Here is a 12,813-nt window from a genome sequence, read left to right as displayed (position 1 = left end):
CCCTGGGGGAGGCTGCTCGGTGGCACCTCTCCCCCTGCCTCTGTGGACTCTGTGTCCCCAGGCAGTGCTCCCTGAAGCCCTGTGGGAGGTCCCTGAGTTCACGGAGCAGCCCCTGGTGCAATACCCCAGGAGGCAGGAACGCGCCCGCCTCCCAGTCCCCCCGCCCGCCCCGGGCGCGTCCTGCGTGTTGTCACTGGGACATCTCCTCCAACCCCCGCCAATGCCAGCCACTCGTTCAGGCCCCTTTCCTGCCACCCAGACCCCCGGCCGTGGCATCCAAGTTCCGCCGTGGCCAGGCTGCTGCCCGCCAGCTCGCATCACCCCGCAGGCACCGCCGTGCCGGCCGCGCCCCTGGCCTGCAGGACTCTCGGGACATTTCCCGCCCTGGACAACCCCTCCCAGATCAAAAACGCGCCTGGCTTCCGGCCTCATCTCTGCCACTCAAGAAAAGCAGCGCCTATGTCCCCATTCACCCCTGGTGCCCGTGGAACCCCGGCCCCGGGCCAGTCCCCAGGAACAAACGATCAATGAAAGAATGAATGATGCCGGCGCCGTGGCTTAACAGGCTAATCCTCCGCCTTGCGGCACCGGCACACCGGATTCTAGTCCCGGTTGGGGCGCCGGATTCTGTCCCGGTTGCCCCTCTTCCAGGCCAGCTCTCTGCTATGGCCCGGGAAGGCAGTGGAGGATGGCCCAAGTGCTTGGGCCCTGCACCTGCATGGGAGACCAGGAGAAGCACCTGGCTCCTGGCTTCAGATCAGCGCAATGCGCCAGCCGCAGTGGCCATTGGAGGGTGAACCAACGGCAAAAAGGAAGACCTTTCTCTCTGTCTCTCTCTCACTATCCACTCTGCCTGTCAAAAAAAAAAAAAAAAAGGAATGAATGATGCAACTCGGTCTGTAGGCCCCCTGGGGGCAACGCTCTCTCGAAACTGGACCTGCAGAGTCCTGGAGCCGCGACGGCCACCTGACTCTTGTGGAGCACCTGCTTGGAGCCGGGCTCGGGGCTGGGCATGGGGGTGCAGGAAGAGACCCCCTTCCCGTCCTCGGGCTCCCCCTGGTGTCCCCAGGGTCCAGCCCCCCAGTCTGTGTCTCTCCCTCCCTCTGCTCTGCCCCAGCATCTCGCTAGACCTGCAGCGTATCCGCCTCCGGGCCTTTGCACCTGCCATTCCCGCCCCCTGGAAAGCTCTTTCGGGTTGCCTCCCTCCAAGTCCTGGCTCAGATGCCGCCTCTCCCGAAATGCCTTCCTTAACCTCCTTCCTCTCTGGACTTGTGCTGTGCGTATTAACAGGGAGACTGGCAGCAAACAGGGCCCAGCACCAGCCCTGGACGGGGAACCCCCCTGGGTCCTGAGCCCTAAAAGTTCTCACTCACCACTGAGCTTTCCCACCCTCTGCCTGGGCTTCCACCTCCAGACCTGGCTGGCTCGTCCGTGCCCCTTGTCACAGGGAGTGGAGACCTCACCTCCTCCTGGCAGCCCTCCTAGACTGCCCCAGGAGGAGTCACTGCCCTGTGAAGGATCCTGGGCTGCCATAAATATATTAAAAAAGAAAAAAAAAAGATTGGGTTGTGAATCTAGCAATAAAAGCTTCAAACCGCCTATTTATCCCCGCCCCCTTCGATGCCCAGTTCCCTGAATGAGCATCGTGTCCATCCCCCAGATGCTGAGCACTTGGAGGGAGGGACCGGGCTCCTTGCCACAGAGGCCAGGTGTGGGGCGGCCCCTCCGGCAGCAGCAGCCTGGGCGCTGGCCACACGGCTGGATTTGGCCACCGTGTGCAATGCCCTACTGTGCCAGGCAACTCCACAAACCGCCCAGCGCCTCAGCTGCCTGCAGCCTGGCGTGCTCACTCCAGCGTCTCTGTTCAGTAGCAGGGGAAACTGAGGCACAGAGCAATGAGACCCATAGTACGGGGCCACCCCGCCAGGGCAGGGTGGGGGTCCCGACCTGGGAGCATGGGAGGCACCTGCAGGGCGTTCCTGCGGCTGTGAGCTCCCAGGCTGGCTGGGGGGTCCTGCCGCCGTGCAAACACACTCACAACACGCACGCAGATACTCCACAGCCCTGTGACGGCAGACTCCTGCATGCACAGGCATGCTGGGACACACACACACACACACGCGCGCGCGCGCGCGCATGGGCCCCACTCTGAGCCTGTGAGCCCAGGGTCCCGCATTGGGGTTCTCCCTCGGGTGTGAGGCGGGCTCTGGGCCTGTCTCCCACGGCCGGAGAGCCGGGCGGGGTGCCTCCCTCATCCCTGCCCCCCGAATCCCAGGCCGCCCAGCCGCTGGAGTCCCTGACCGCTCCCCTGCCCCTGCCCCTCGAGGTGTCCACACACCTGGCCTCACTCCGCCCCCGTCTCCAGCAACCCCAGCTCTGTGCACCCCTGTCTCCTGCTCCCCGGTCACTCTGCGGTCTCTCAGGCCTTGCAGGCCTGGCTACAGAGCAGGGCAGATGGCTCCAGCCGCAGGGAAGCAGGCCCAGCTTCCCAAGAGCACCCTGTCCCGGGCTCGCTCCTAGACACTGGTCCTGGAAGCCCCCACTTACCTTCGGGTGTGGCAGGTGGGTGCCCGGCCTGCTCACAGGCCACAGGAGCCTCTGCTTGTCCAGGCCAAGGTCTCCCCGCCCCCACCGGCAGGCCAGAGCTGGATCAATGGCCCCGAGCCATGGCCGAGGCCGCGTTTGGCCCTTGTCCCCTGTGGTCTGTGGCCCCAGGCGCCACAGGCCTCCTGCTGGGTCCAGGCCGGCACAGTGACTGCGGTGCAGGTAAACAGGCAGGAGGCAGGGGGCAGGCAGTGCCCGCCCCGCCCCGTCCCGCCCCACCCCGCCCCGCAGGAACCCCCGAGACCGGCTGCGGGCAGGTGCAGGCGATCTGAACTCTCCCTGGGGGCCGTTGCCTGGTGACGCTCCTGCCTGGTTACAGCCCCTGGTCCCCAGGAGCGTGAGGCGGAGGTGTGGGGGGGTGATGTTCAGAGGCCCTGCAGGTAAGGGCAAGGGCTTGCACAGGTCTGCCTGGGGCACAGCTAAGAGCGGAGGAGATGCTGGCCCAAGAAACAGAGCCTGGACCCAGGTGCTCTGCGGACGGGAGAGGAGACAGGGTGGAGTGAGGAATGGATTTGATGCAGGGAGCTAGACAGGAAACGGAGCAGCCAGAACTCAAGTTGGGATGCTGGTGTTGCAAGCGGTGGCTTAAGCCGCTGCACCGGCCCGGCGTGCCGGCCTCCCCTGTGGCTGTGAGATCCCAGGCTGTGGCCAGCCTCATGTGAGACGTGCTCACCCAGGTTCTGCAGCCCAAGATTGAAAACCGTGTCCACCAGCCTTCGGACGCAGACGGCTACTGAAGCCGCCGCACGCTGGCCGCCTCGCGTGGGTCATTGCTAACGTCCAGTGCCCTCCCTCCTTTCGCCTTGCGACCGTGGCTGCCACGCGGGGCTCACTGAGTCCTCTGGACGGTGCCGCTGTAGAGGCCCTGGGTCTGAGCCGGGCGCTAATGCCCTCATCCGTGATACACGGCTGGGCTCTGGGTGTGGGCAGGGTTGACTGGTCAGCATGAATCCTGAGGCCAGAATGTGGTGTGTATGCCCAAGACCCCATGTGCTGGGGGCATGGGAGTCCCGGGGCGCATGCGTGTGGGCTGCATGTATATGTCAGATGCGTGTGTGTGCAGTGCGGGGTGTGGGGTGTCACCCGAGGGGTGCAGGCTGACCCCGTGTTAGCCGCAGGAAGTTGTGATTTCTCTGAATCATACAAGCTATGCTTCCCCCTCGGTTAACGCAGACCCGAGCCCCTCCCCGGCAGCAGGAGAAGGTGTGTGGGGAAGGCCCAGCTGGTCCTGGGGAGCGGGGAACACCTTCTCCCAGTCCTCAGCCCTGACCTCTGCCTGTGGATTTGACCTTGACCCTGACCGTGGGGTCCACAGCCTTGCCCCGGCCCCCACCTGGCAAACTTCCCAGGAAAGGGGGTTTGGGCAGGGAGCAGGGGCCATGTGCAGGGGCAGGGCCAAAGCACCCTAGCTCAGCCCAGGGCAGGTTGCAGAGCCCCGGCCCGCCCAGCGGGCAGGCAGCCGAACAGTCCGGCCAGCAGATCTTACACAATCACCGTCCACTGTGCCTGGCGGCGCCCAGCCATCGATCCGCTGTGGCCCGGGGCAGGGCAGCCGCTGAGGAGGGCACAGCCAGCACAGAGGGGGACCTCTGGAGGCACAGGCTGGGGCCCAACCCCCCAGAGCCCCGAGAGCTCCAGACACGGGCAAGTTTGCCCCTAGCAACAAGGGGAGTGAGAGGCCTGGATGCTCCAGGGGCCACTCAGCCACAGCGAAAGGCGGCTCGCTGCTCCCTGGGAACCTGCCCGCCACACAAGTGCTGGCCCCTGGGGTGTTTAGGGACAGAGACACCACCCAGAGGCCTGGCCCGGGCTCGCGGGCCAGGCTGACCCGGTGGGACAGGGAAGAGGCTGGCCTTGCTCAGGGCGCTCACTGCCCTCAGGAGACAAAGCCCTGGCTGGTGCCTCGCTACTTGGAGCCAGGACGGCTGCGTCGTTTAAAATCCCCTCTGCGGCCGGTGCCGCAGCTCACTAGGCTAATCCTCCGCCTTGCGGCGCTGGCACACCAGGTTCTAGTCCCAGTCGGGGCACCGGATTCTGTTCCGGTTGCCCCTCTTCCAGGCCAGCTCTCTGCTGTGGCCAGGGAGTGCAGTGGAGGATGGCCCAAGTGCTTGGGCCCTGCACCCCATGGGAGACCAGGAGAAGCACCTGGATCCTGCCATCAGATCAGCGCGGTGCGCTGGCCGCAGCGCGCCAGCCACGGCGGCCATTGGAGGGTGAACCAACGGCAAAAAGGAAGACCTTTCTCTCTGTCTCTCTCTCTCACTGTCCACTCTGCCTATCAAAACAAACAAACAAACAAACAAAAATCCCCTCTGCACCGTGAGCCGCGGGAAGCAGAGGCCTTGTCCGCCCTGGCCGCAGGTGCACCGCAGCCTGGAGGGTGCCTGGCACCGAACACGCACGGTGTTACTCTCAACGGCGCCAGCGCTGCTCATCACAGCGACCCCTGGAGGCCAGGCGTGGACGTGTGAAGAGGCTAAAGCCAGGCAGGAGAGGCTGGCCCGGTCCCAGTCCCCCAGCCCAGGGCAGGTGGAGCAGGACCCCGGGCTCGCGCTCTCGCCAAGGGCCCTCAGGGAGCCTCTGCTGAGCCTCTGGCTGCCCCCAGTAACCTGGGCAATCCCCGCCTTGGAGAGGCCTCGACCCATCTCCCCTCAGCACCCCGGGGCCCCTTCCCTCTGCCCTGTGTCTCTGTGTCCGCGTTCACTCTGGTTTTGTTCTTCCTCTTTATTTTTTTAACTGATTTATTTACTCGAAAGTCAGAGTTCTAGGGAAGAGGGGGAGGAGAGAGAGGGGTCTTCCATCTACCGGTTCACTCCCTAGATGGCCAGGAGACTGGAACTCCATCCAGGACTCCTATGCAGGTGCAGGGGCCCAAGCACTCAGGTCATCCTCTGCTGCTTTCCCAGGTGCATTAGCAGGGAGCTGGATCGGAAGAGGAGCAACCGGGACTCGAACCGGCGCCCATATGGATGCCGGCACCACAGGTGGTGGCTTTACCTGCTACGCCACCACGCCGGCCCCTCATTTTTACTCCTTACCTCTACAAAGAACCTATTTCTAAAGAAGGTCACAGCCCCAGGTTCCAGGTGGGTGCTGGGACCGAGGGCACCGGCCTGGGGAGGGTCTGGGTTGGCCTGAGGGGTAGCAGAGCCACTCCTTCCCCCAGCCCAGTCTGCACTTCAGGGAGGCCACCAGGGGCTGACATCCCAGCCCCCCAACCCCCACCCCGGCAGTGGGAGGAGCCCAGCTTGAAGGCTGCTCTCTGCTGTTCAGAGCCTCTCTCTGAAACCTGCTGCGGAGGCCCAGGGCTGCGGGGCAGGGGGCGGGGCAGGCTCCCAGCCCTGCCAGACGCTGTCTAGACAGGTGTGGGCGTGGGGCTCTTCTGGGCCCAGAGGCGGGCAGGAGCTCCCTGGGGAGCCTGCACCGAGGACTTCGAGCAAGGGCCGGGGGCTGCCAGTCCAGAGTCAGTGCCGGCAAGCCCGCGTGCGCCCTGGATGGTGGCCGAGGACCCCTGGTGTTCGTGGGGTTGAGGCAGCATAACTTGGCCTCTGTCCACAAGGCCACGTGAGTGTCTGTGTCTCTCCTCCTCTTCTTGTGAGGACAGCTGGAACCTGGATAAGGGCCTGACTCATCTTTTTTATATTATTCACTTGAAAGAGAGAGAGCGAGAGCGAGAGCGAGAGAGAGCGAGAGAGTGCTTCCATCTGATGGCTTATTTCCCAAATGGCTGCTATGGCCAGGACTGGGCCAGGCCAAAGCTAGGAGCCTGGAACTCCATCCAGGTGTCCCACACAGGCGCAGGGGTCCAATCTTCCACTGCCTTCCCAGGCCATCAGCAGGGGGCTGAATGGGAAGTGGAGCAGCCGGGACTCGAACCTGCACGCAATCGGGGTGCCAGTGTCACAGGCAGCGGCTTAACCTGCTGCGCCGCAGCGCCAGCCCCCACCTCACCTGCAAAGATCCTATTTCCAAAGAGGCTCTCGTTTGGGTACCAGGAGTTCAGTGTTTCTTTCTGGGGGACACAGGTCAGCCCACAGCAGGCAGGGCAAGGGGCGGGGCGGGAGCTGTTGGTAAGACTGGGGGTGGGAGGGGGAGTATGACGAAGCCCCCAAGTCCCCAACAGGTTCAAACCCAGGACCCAGATATCAGAGCCAGTGGTCTGTTTCCAGGGCCACCCTCCCCTGTCCCTGTCCCTCCCACCCTGTCCCTGCGCGGTGCCCTGGCTCCGGCCTCTAAGGTGTCCCTGGGGGGAGCTCCCAGGCCCAGGATGTCCCAGCTACTTCCCAGCCCCAGGGAAGGAGAATGGCCACCAGTCACCACCAGTCAGGGCTGGGGTTTGGAGAGACGCTGCCTCCGGCTGCAGCGACACAGAATGAAACGGCCACACAGGTCACTCAGCCAACCTCTGCCTTTCCCCTCCACCGTGGGGTCACTCCTGGGACACACAGGAGAGACTGAGCCCCAGGGAGGGTGCGGGACCCACCCAGCAGGCTGGGACGGGAGCCCAGGTGACCTGATCCTTAGCCCCGTGCCTGTCCCAGAAATAAATTCTCAAAAACAAAATTAAAGGGCACTATCACCACTGCACACACAAGGTATTAGGAAGAGTGGGTACAAACCTCCTATGAACACAGAATTCCAATTTTCTTTTTAAAAAAATTTGTAGGGGCCAGCACTGTGGTAAAGTGGGTAAAGCCGCCACCTGCAGTGCCGGCATCCCATGTGTGCATTGGTTCGAGTTCCCGCTGCTCCACTTCTGATCCAGCTCTCTGCTCTGGCCTGGGAAAGCAGTAGAAGATGGCCCAAGTCCTCGGGCCCCTGCACCCGCATAGGAGACCTGGAAGAAGCTCCTGGCTCCTGGCTTCGGATCAGCCCAGCTCTGACCATTGCGGCCAGTTAGAGAGAGAACCAGCAGATGGAAGACCTCTAGACCTCTCTCTCTCTCCCTCTCCTCTCTTTGTGTAACTCTGACTCTCAAATAAATAAAAATAAATATTTTTAAAAGATTTATTTATTTTACTTGAAAGGCAGTTAGAGAGAGAGAGAGAGAGAGAAAGAAAGAGATCTTCCATTTGTTGGTTCACTCCCCAAACGGCCCCAACAGCTGGAACTGGACCAAGCTGAAGCCGGGAGCCAGGAGCTTCATCCGGTCTCCACGTGGGTGCAGGGGCCCAAGCACTTGGGCCTTTCCTTTGCTGCTTTCCCAGGCTCATTAGCAGGGAGCCAGACTGGAAGTGGAGCAGCCAGGACCGGAGCCGTCACCCATGTGGGAGTGCTGGCCTTGCAAGCTGTGGCTTAACTCATGGCCCAGCAGCACCAGCCCCCGATTTTTAATTTTATATTTTTTTGGTCTCAAACGTCTACAGTCAGGGGTATAGCAAGTTCAGCCCCTGCCACACTAGGGAATGGTGGGGTCTGTGTCCACACCACTGGCTGTTGCTACCCTGTGGGGCAGGCTGGATCTCCACACAGGAGACCCGGATGGAGCTCCTGGCTCCTGGCTTCAGACTGGCCCAGCTCCAGTGGTTGTGGCCATTTGGGGAGTGAAGGAGCAGTGGAGCCCCCCCCCCATAACTGCTTTTCCTTTCAAATTAATAAAAATAAATCTTAGAAACTGAGCTCGAGTTTCACGTTACTTGACCTCAACAATAACCCCAAGTGTTCTCATGAAAACGTGAACAGAGAACCTACGTGAGGGACTGGGGGTGCACCCCCCCCAGCGCCTGAGTCGTCTTCCTCACTGGTGCTGTCGCCCCCGCCCTGCCCCGCCGCCAAGGCTCTGATTAGCTGTGACTTTCATACCTGCAACGATCGGAAGCAACAGAGGCCACTGGCTGAGCCGTGTCTGCTCGCAGCTGCTGGCTCTGAGCGACGCGGACGCAGGACTGCCCCGGCACTGGGCACTGCCTGGACCACCGGCCAGGGCCGCCCACCCAGCCACGGGGGCTGACCCACACCAAGCCCGCTGGAAGCCAGCCCGGCTCCTTCAAGGCTGACTGTCCAGTGCCCGTCGGGGTGGCGCAGTAAACGTGTCACAATGCAGAGCCCTACGTGGCCAGCGCCGGGGGCGCCCTAGCAAGGCGCAGTGGGTTTCTCCGTCAGTGACCTTCCTGGGGCGTTAAATCAGAGCTGGGCGTGGGGTAGGACGCCCGTGGGCCGATGGCAAGCTTGCGGGGTTTTTAAATCAAACGAGCAAGGCTTCCCCATCTCCCCGAGGCTGCAGCGCGGACTGCCCGCTGAGACAGCTCAGACGTGGGGCAGAGTCGCCTTCCTGTGCTCCTCGTTCCATTTTACAGACCAGGAAACTGAGGCTCGGAGGGGCCCAGTGGGACGGATGTGGGGGGGGCACGGCTCCCTGGACTCTGCATTAGGCTGGCGGCTGGCATTAGGCTGGCGGCTAAGTGGCTGAGTGTGAGAGGTGGGACAAGGACCCTGTGGCTTTGCACATGGCGTGTGTGGCACCTTCTACAAGGCTGTCTTCAGACTTGAGCCACACCTCAAACCATTATGCCCCAGAGGGAGCAGGCGGGTGAGTGGGGGGCGATAGAGGCACAGCCCACCACGGAGTGCAGGTCAGCCCCGCGCTAAGCAGTCGCCAGGACGGTAAGAGCGGGCGTCTCTTCTTGGTAATTGACACGCATGCGCTTCTTTTTTTTTTTTTCCTTAAGAAATATTTATTTATTTGAAGGGCAAAGCTACATAGAGAGGTCTTCCATCCACTGGTTCACTCCCCAGATGGTCTCAGCGGCCGGAGCTGCACCAATCCGAAGCCAGGAACCAGGAGCTTCTTCCGGGTCCCAAGCACTTGGGTCATCTTCTACTGCTTTCCCAGGCCGCAGCAGAGAGCTGGATGGGAAGTGGAGCAGCCGGGACTCGAACCAGCACCCATGCGGGATGCTGGCACCGCAGGCGCTGGCCCCAGGCATACACTCCTCTCACCCTCACGGCCATCCTGCTGCTCTCTTCCTTTGCAGAGGCACAGAGGCGCTCAGGCGCTTGTCCAAGGTCACAGCTGAGCCAGAGCCTACCCCAGGCCTCCTGGCTCCAGAGTAGCCACAGCCCTGCCCTGTCCCAGGGAGGCCGCGAGGGCCACCAGGGCCGGAGGCAGCGGGTTTGCTCCCTGCTGGATCCCCAGCGCCAAGCACCGCGCCTCGCATACCACAGGCCCTCCTGTGCTGCTGCGTGAACAAATGTACGAGCAATGCAAGAACCATGGAGAACCAGCCGCTTCCCAGCCGAGCCGGGCAGCGGCCAGGTCCCCTGGCTGAGGTCTGGCACAGCAGTCGCTGTCCCTCCCCGAGACAGAACTCCTTCAGAGCCCCGCCCCACGTTTCTCAATGGAGCCCCGGAGCCCCGTGCAAAGGGGACAAAGGGGAACAGGGGTGCCTACAGGGGCAGGCGCTGGTGCCCACAGCCGCTTCCTCCCCGCAAGACTGGGGAGGCAGGGAGATGGGGCAGGTGGCTGCTTCCTGGCCGGGGCCAGCGTGACAGACAGCAGGTGCACAGACCCATGAAAGATAATGCGTCTCCCACCGACTCCTCCCTCCCGTCCGTGTCCTGGCTTCCCGGAACCCAGCCTGGCCCCTCCCCCCCGCAGAGTTTCCTGCACGCTTTCGCACGGTCCCCTCCCCCGGGGCTCTGTGGGGCTGGGAGCACTGTGTGCGTCAGCCCCTAGGAGTGGAAAATGCCACAGCCAAGGGGATGTCCCGGGGCTCTCGCAGGAGCCCAGCCGGTGCTGGGTGGTGAGCTCAAGTTTAATCAACATCCCTTCCCCCCCCCCCCCCACCGCCTCTAAACTCACGGATGGCCCAGGCATAGCACCATCCTCCGGGGGCCTCCTTCCCTCTGCCATTCCTCTCTCTGGGTGGCTGTGAGGTTGTCTGACACTAGGGCTGAGCACACGTTCAGTGCTACACATTGACTGGGTGCAAATCCTAGCTCTGCTGTGTGACCTTGGGCTAGTCCCTCAACCACTCTGAGCCTTGCTTGGCCTCATCTGGAAATTGGCCTTGGCATTGCAGTCAGGGTCAAGGGCACGAGCCTCATGCATCTCCGTGCTCTGCCAGCCCGGCTCTGGAAGAGCCCTGCCGGCCTCAGCTGTTGCTACCCCAATGCTGAACAGTGGCTGCTAACATGCAAGACCAATTCCTCTCCCTTCCAAGGCTGAGCCTCCACCGACCGTTCCCAGAACCTGCTAGCCCAGGCCGCAGCCCCTGGAACAAGGGATGCTTCCAACCAAGGTGGCTCGGAGGGAAACAGCAGGAGGAAGAACTCAGCCCAACTTGGGGCACATCGGGGGCCTCCCAGGAGCGGGGTGCCCGGATAGGGTCCTAAGGGAGTCTGGGAGTGTGGGCAGGTGCACAGCAAATGAGGCAGGCGTGGCTCCTGCTCTCAGAGCCACCCCTACCCCCAACCTCCAGAGTGAAACACACAAAGTCCCTGCTCAGCCACGTGCCACGGGCACCCAGAGCCACGGACGACCAGGGGAGCACCTCAAGCCTCTCTGGGGGCCAGTGCTGTGGTGCAGTGGATGAACTTCTCCCCCCAACCATGCCAGCATCCCGCAGGAGGTTCACTCCCCAAATGGCCGCTTAAGGCTGGCGCGCTGTGCTGATCCAAAGCCAGGAGCCAGGTGCTTCTCCTGGTCTCCCATGCGGGTGCAGGGCCCAAGCACCTGGGCCATCCTCCACTGCCTTCCCGGGCCACAGCAGAGAGCTGGACTGGAAGAGGAGCAGCTGGGGCAGAATCCGGTGCCCATATGGGATGCCAGCACCACAGGCGGAGGATTAGCCAAGTGAGCCACGGCACTGACCCTCTTCCTCTTTCTTAATTGGCTGACAGGAAGCCTGGAGTGGAATTTTGCTCAGGTTTTTTTTTTTTTTTTTTTTTTTTTTTTTTTTTTTTGCATTAGTGTAAACGTCTTCTATGCAGCTTTTTCTTATTTACTTATTTACCTGGCAGAAAATGAAAGAGGGGTTTCCTATCTGCTGGCTAACCCCCCAAACACCCACGCCAGCCAGTTGGGCCAGGCTGGAACCAGGAGCCAGGAACTCCATCCGGGCCTCCCCGTGGGTGGTGGGCACCCAACTACTGGGGCCATCACTGCTGCCTCCCGGGGCGCCCATTAGCAGGGAGCGGGAAGCAGAAGGAGAGCTGCTGGGACTCGAAACCAGGCCCCCGATGGGTGGCGTAGGTGTCCCCTGGTGGCTTTATTCATTTGAAAGATGGAGTGGGGCCGGCGCCGTGGCTCACTTGGTTAATCCTCCGCCTGCAGCACCAGTATCACATATGGGTGCCGGATTCTGTCCCAGTTGCTCCTCTTCCAGGCCAGCTCTCTGCTGTGGCCCGGGAAGGCAGTGGAGGATGGCCCAAGTGCTTGGGCCCTGCACCCGCATAGGAGACCAGGAGGAAGCACCTGGCTCCTGGCTTCGGATCGGCGCAGCGCCAGCCATAGTGGTCATTTGGGGGGCGAACCAACAGAAGGAAGACCTTACTCTCTGTCTCTCTCTCTCACTCTATCTGTCAAATTAAAAAAAAAAAAAAAGGAAGGAAGGAAGGAAGGAAGGAAGGAAGGAAGGGAGATGGAGTGAGAGAGAGAGGGAGAGACAGAGAGAGTGCCTCCCAGGCACTGGTCCATTCCCCAGATGCCTGGCTGGGCCAGGCTGCAGTTTCCCACGTGGCTGGCAGGGTGGGAGCCCAGGTCCTTGGGCCACTTCTGCTGCTTCCTGTGCGGCATTAACCCGAGCAGTCAGGACTGGAGCCTGCACCCCCTTATGGATGCCAGTGGCACCCGCCGTGGCTTCCCCTGTGCCGCACGCTGCCAATGGCTCCCCAGCAGGCTCCTGCTTTCTGCACCCAATGCCCACTCCCCATGCAGCCTGTTCTACGCAAAGCCCCCAGAGCTCTGGAGCCCAAGGGACCTGAGTTCGGATCCTGGCTCCGCTGAAGCATCAGGGCATGTCCTGCCCTCGGTTTCCTAACCAGCAAACGTGTGCCGTGCGGGCCATTGGCAGTTGGCAAGAGATGAGGTGTGGGAGGCTCGGGGATGGCACACTTGTCATGAGCTTCTGGGTCTTTTCTCCTGTCCTAAGGGGAAGCACGGCGCTGGGTTACCCATCCGAGGCTTGGACCTACGGCTACCACCGTTTGCCTGGCATGCGTGGGCACCGGAAGTCGCTCAGAGCAGGAGCTGAGAGATGGGGACAGCAG

General features: G+C 62.1%; 1 protein-coding gene across 2 annotated transcripts in view; it reads right to left on the bottom strand.

Moving 5' to 3' along the window:
- Positions 1-2,741, bottom strand: part of TMPRSS6 (transmembrane serine protease 6) — a 29,273-nt gene extending 26,532 nt beyond the window's left edge. For both annotated transcript variants that reach the window (XM_062202884.1, XM_062202885.1), the window contains exon 1: positions 2,548-2,741. The gene's annotated coding sequence lies outside the window, so the exon portion shown is untranslated. The remainder of the gene's footprint in view (positions 1-2,547) is intronic.
- Between the last annotated feature and the right edge of the window lie 10,072 nt (positions 2,742-12,813).

Source organism: Lepus europaeus, chromosome 10 (assembly GCF_033115175.1).
Source record: "Lepus europaeus isolate LE1 chromosome 10, mLepTim1.pri, whole genome shotgun sequence".
NCBI classification, from domain to species: Eukaryota; Metazoa; Chordata; class Mammalia; order Lagomorpha; family Leporidae; genus Lepus; species Lepus europaeus.
The sequence above is the reverse complement of the archived record's forward strand: the minus strand, read 5'-3'. Positions and strand labels throughout refer to the sequence as shown.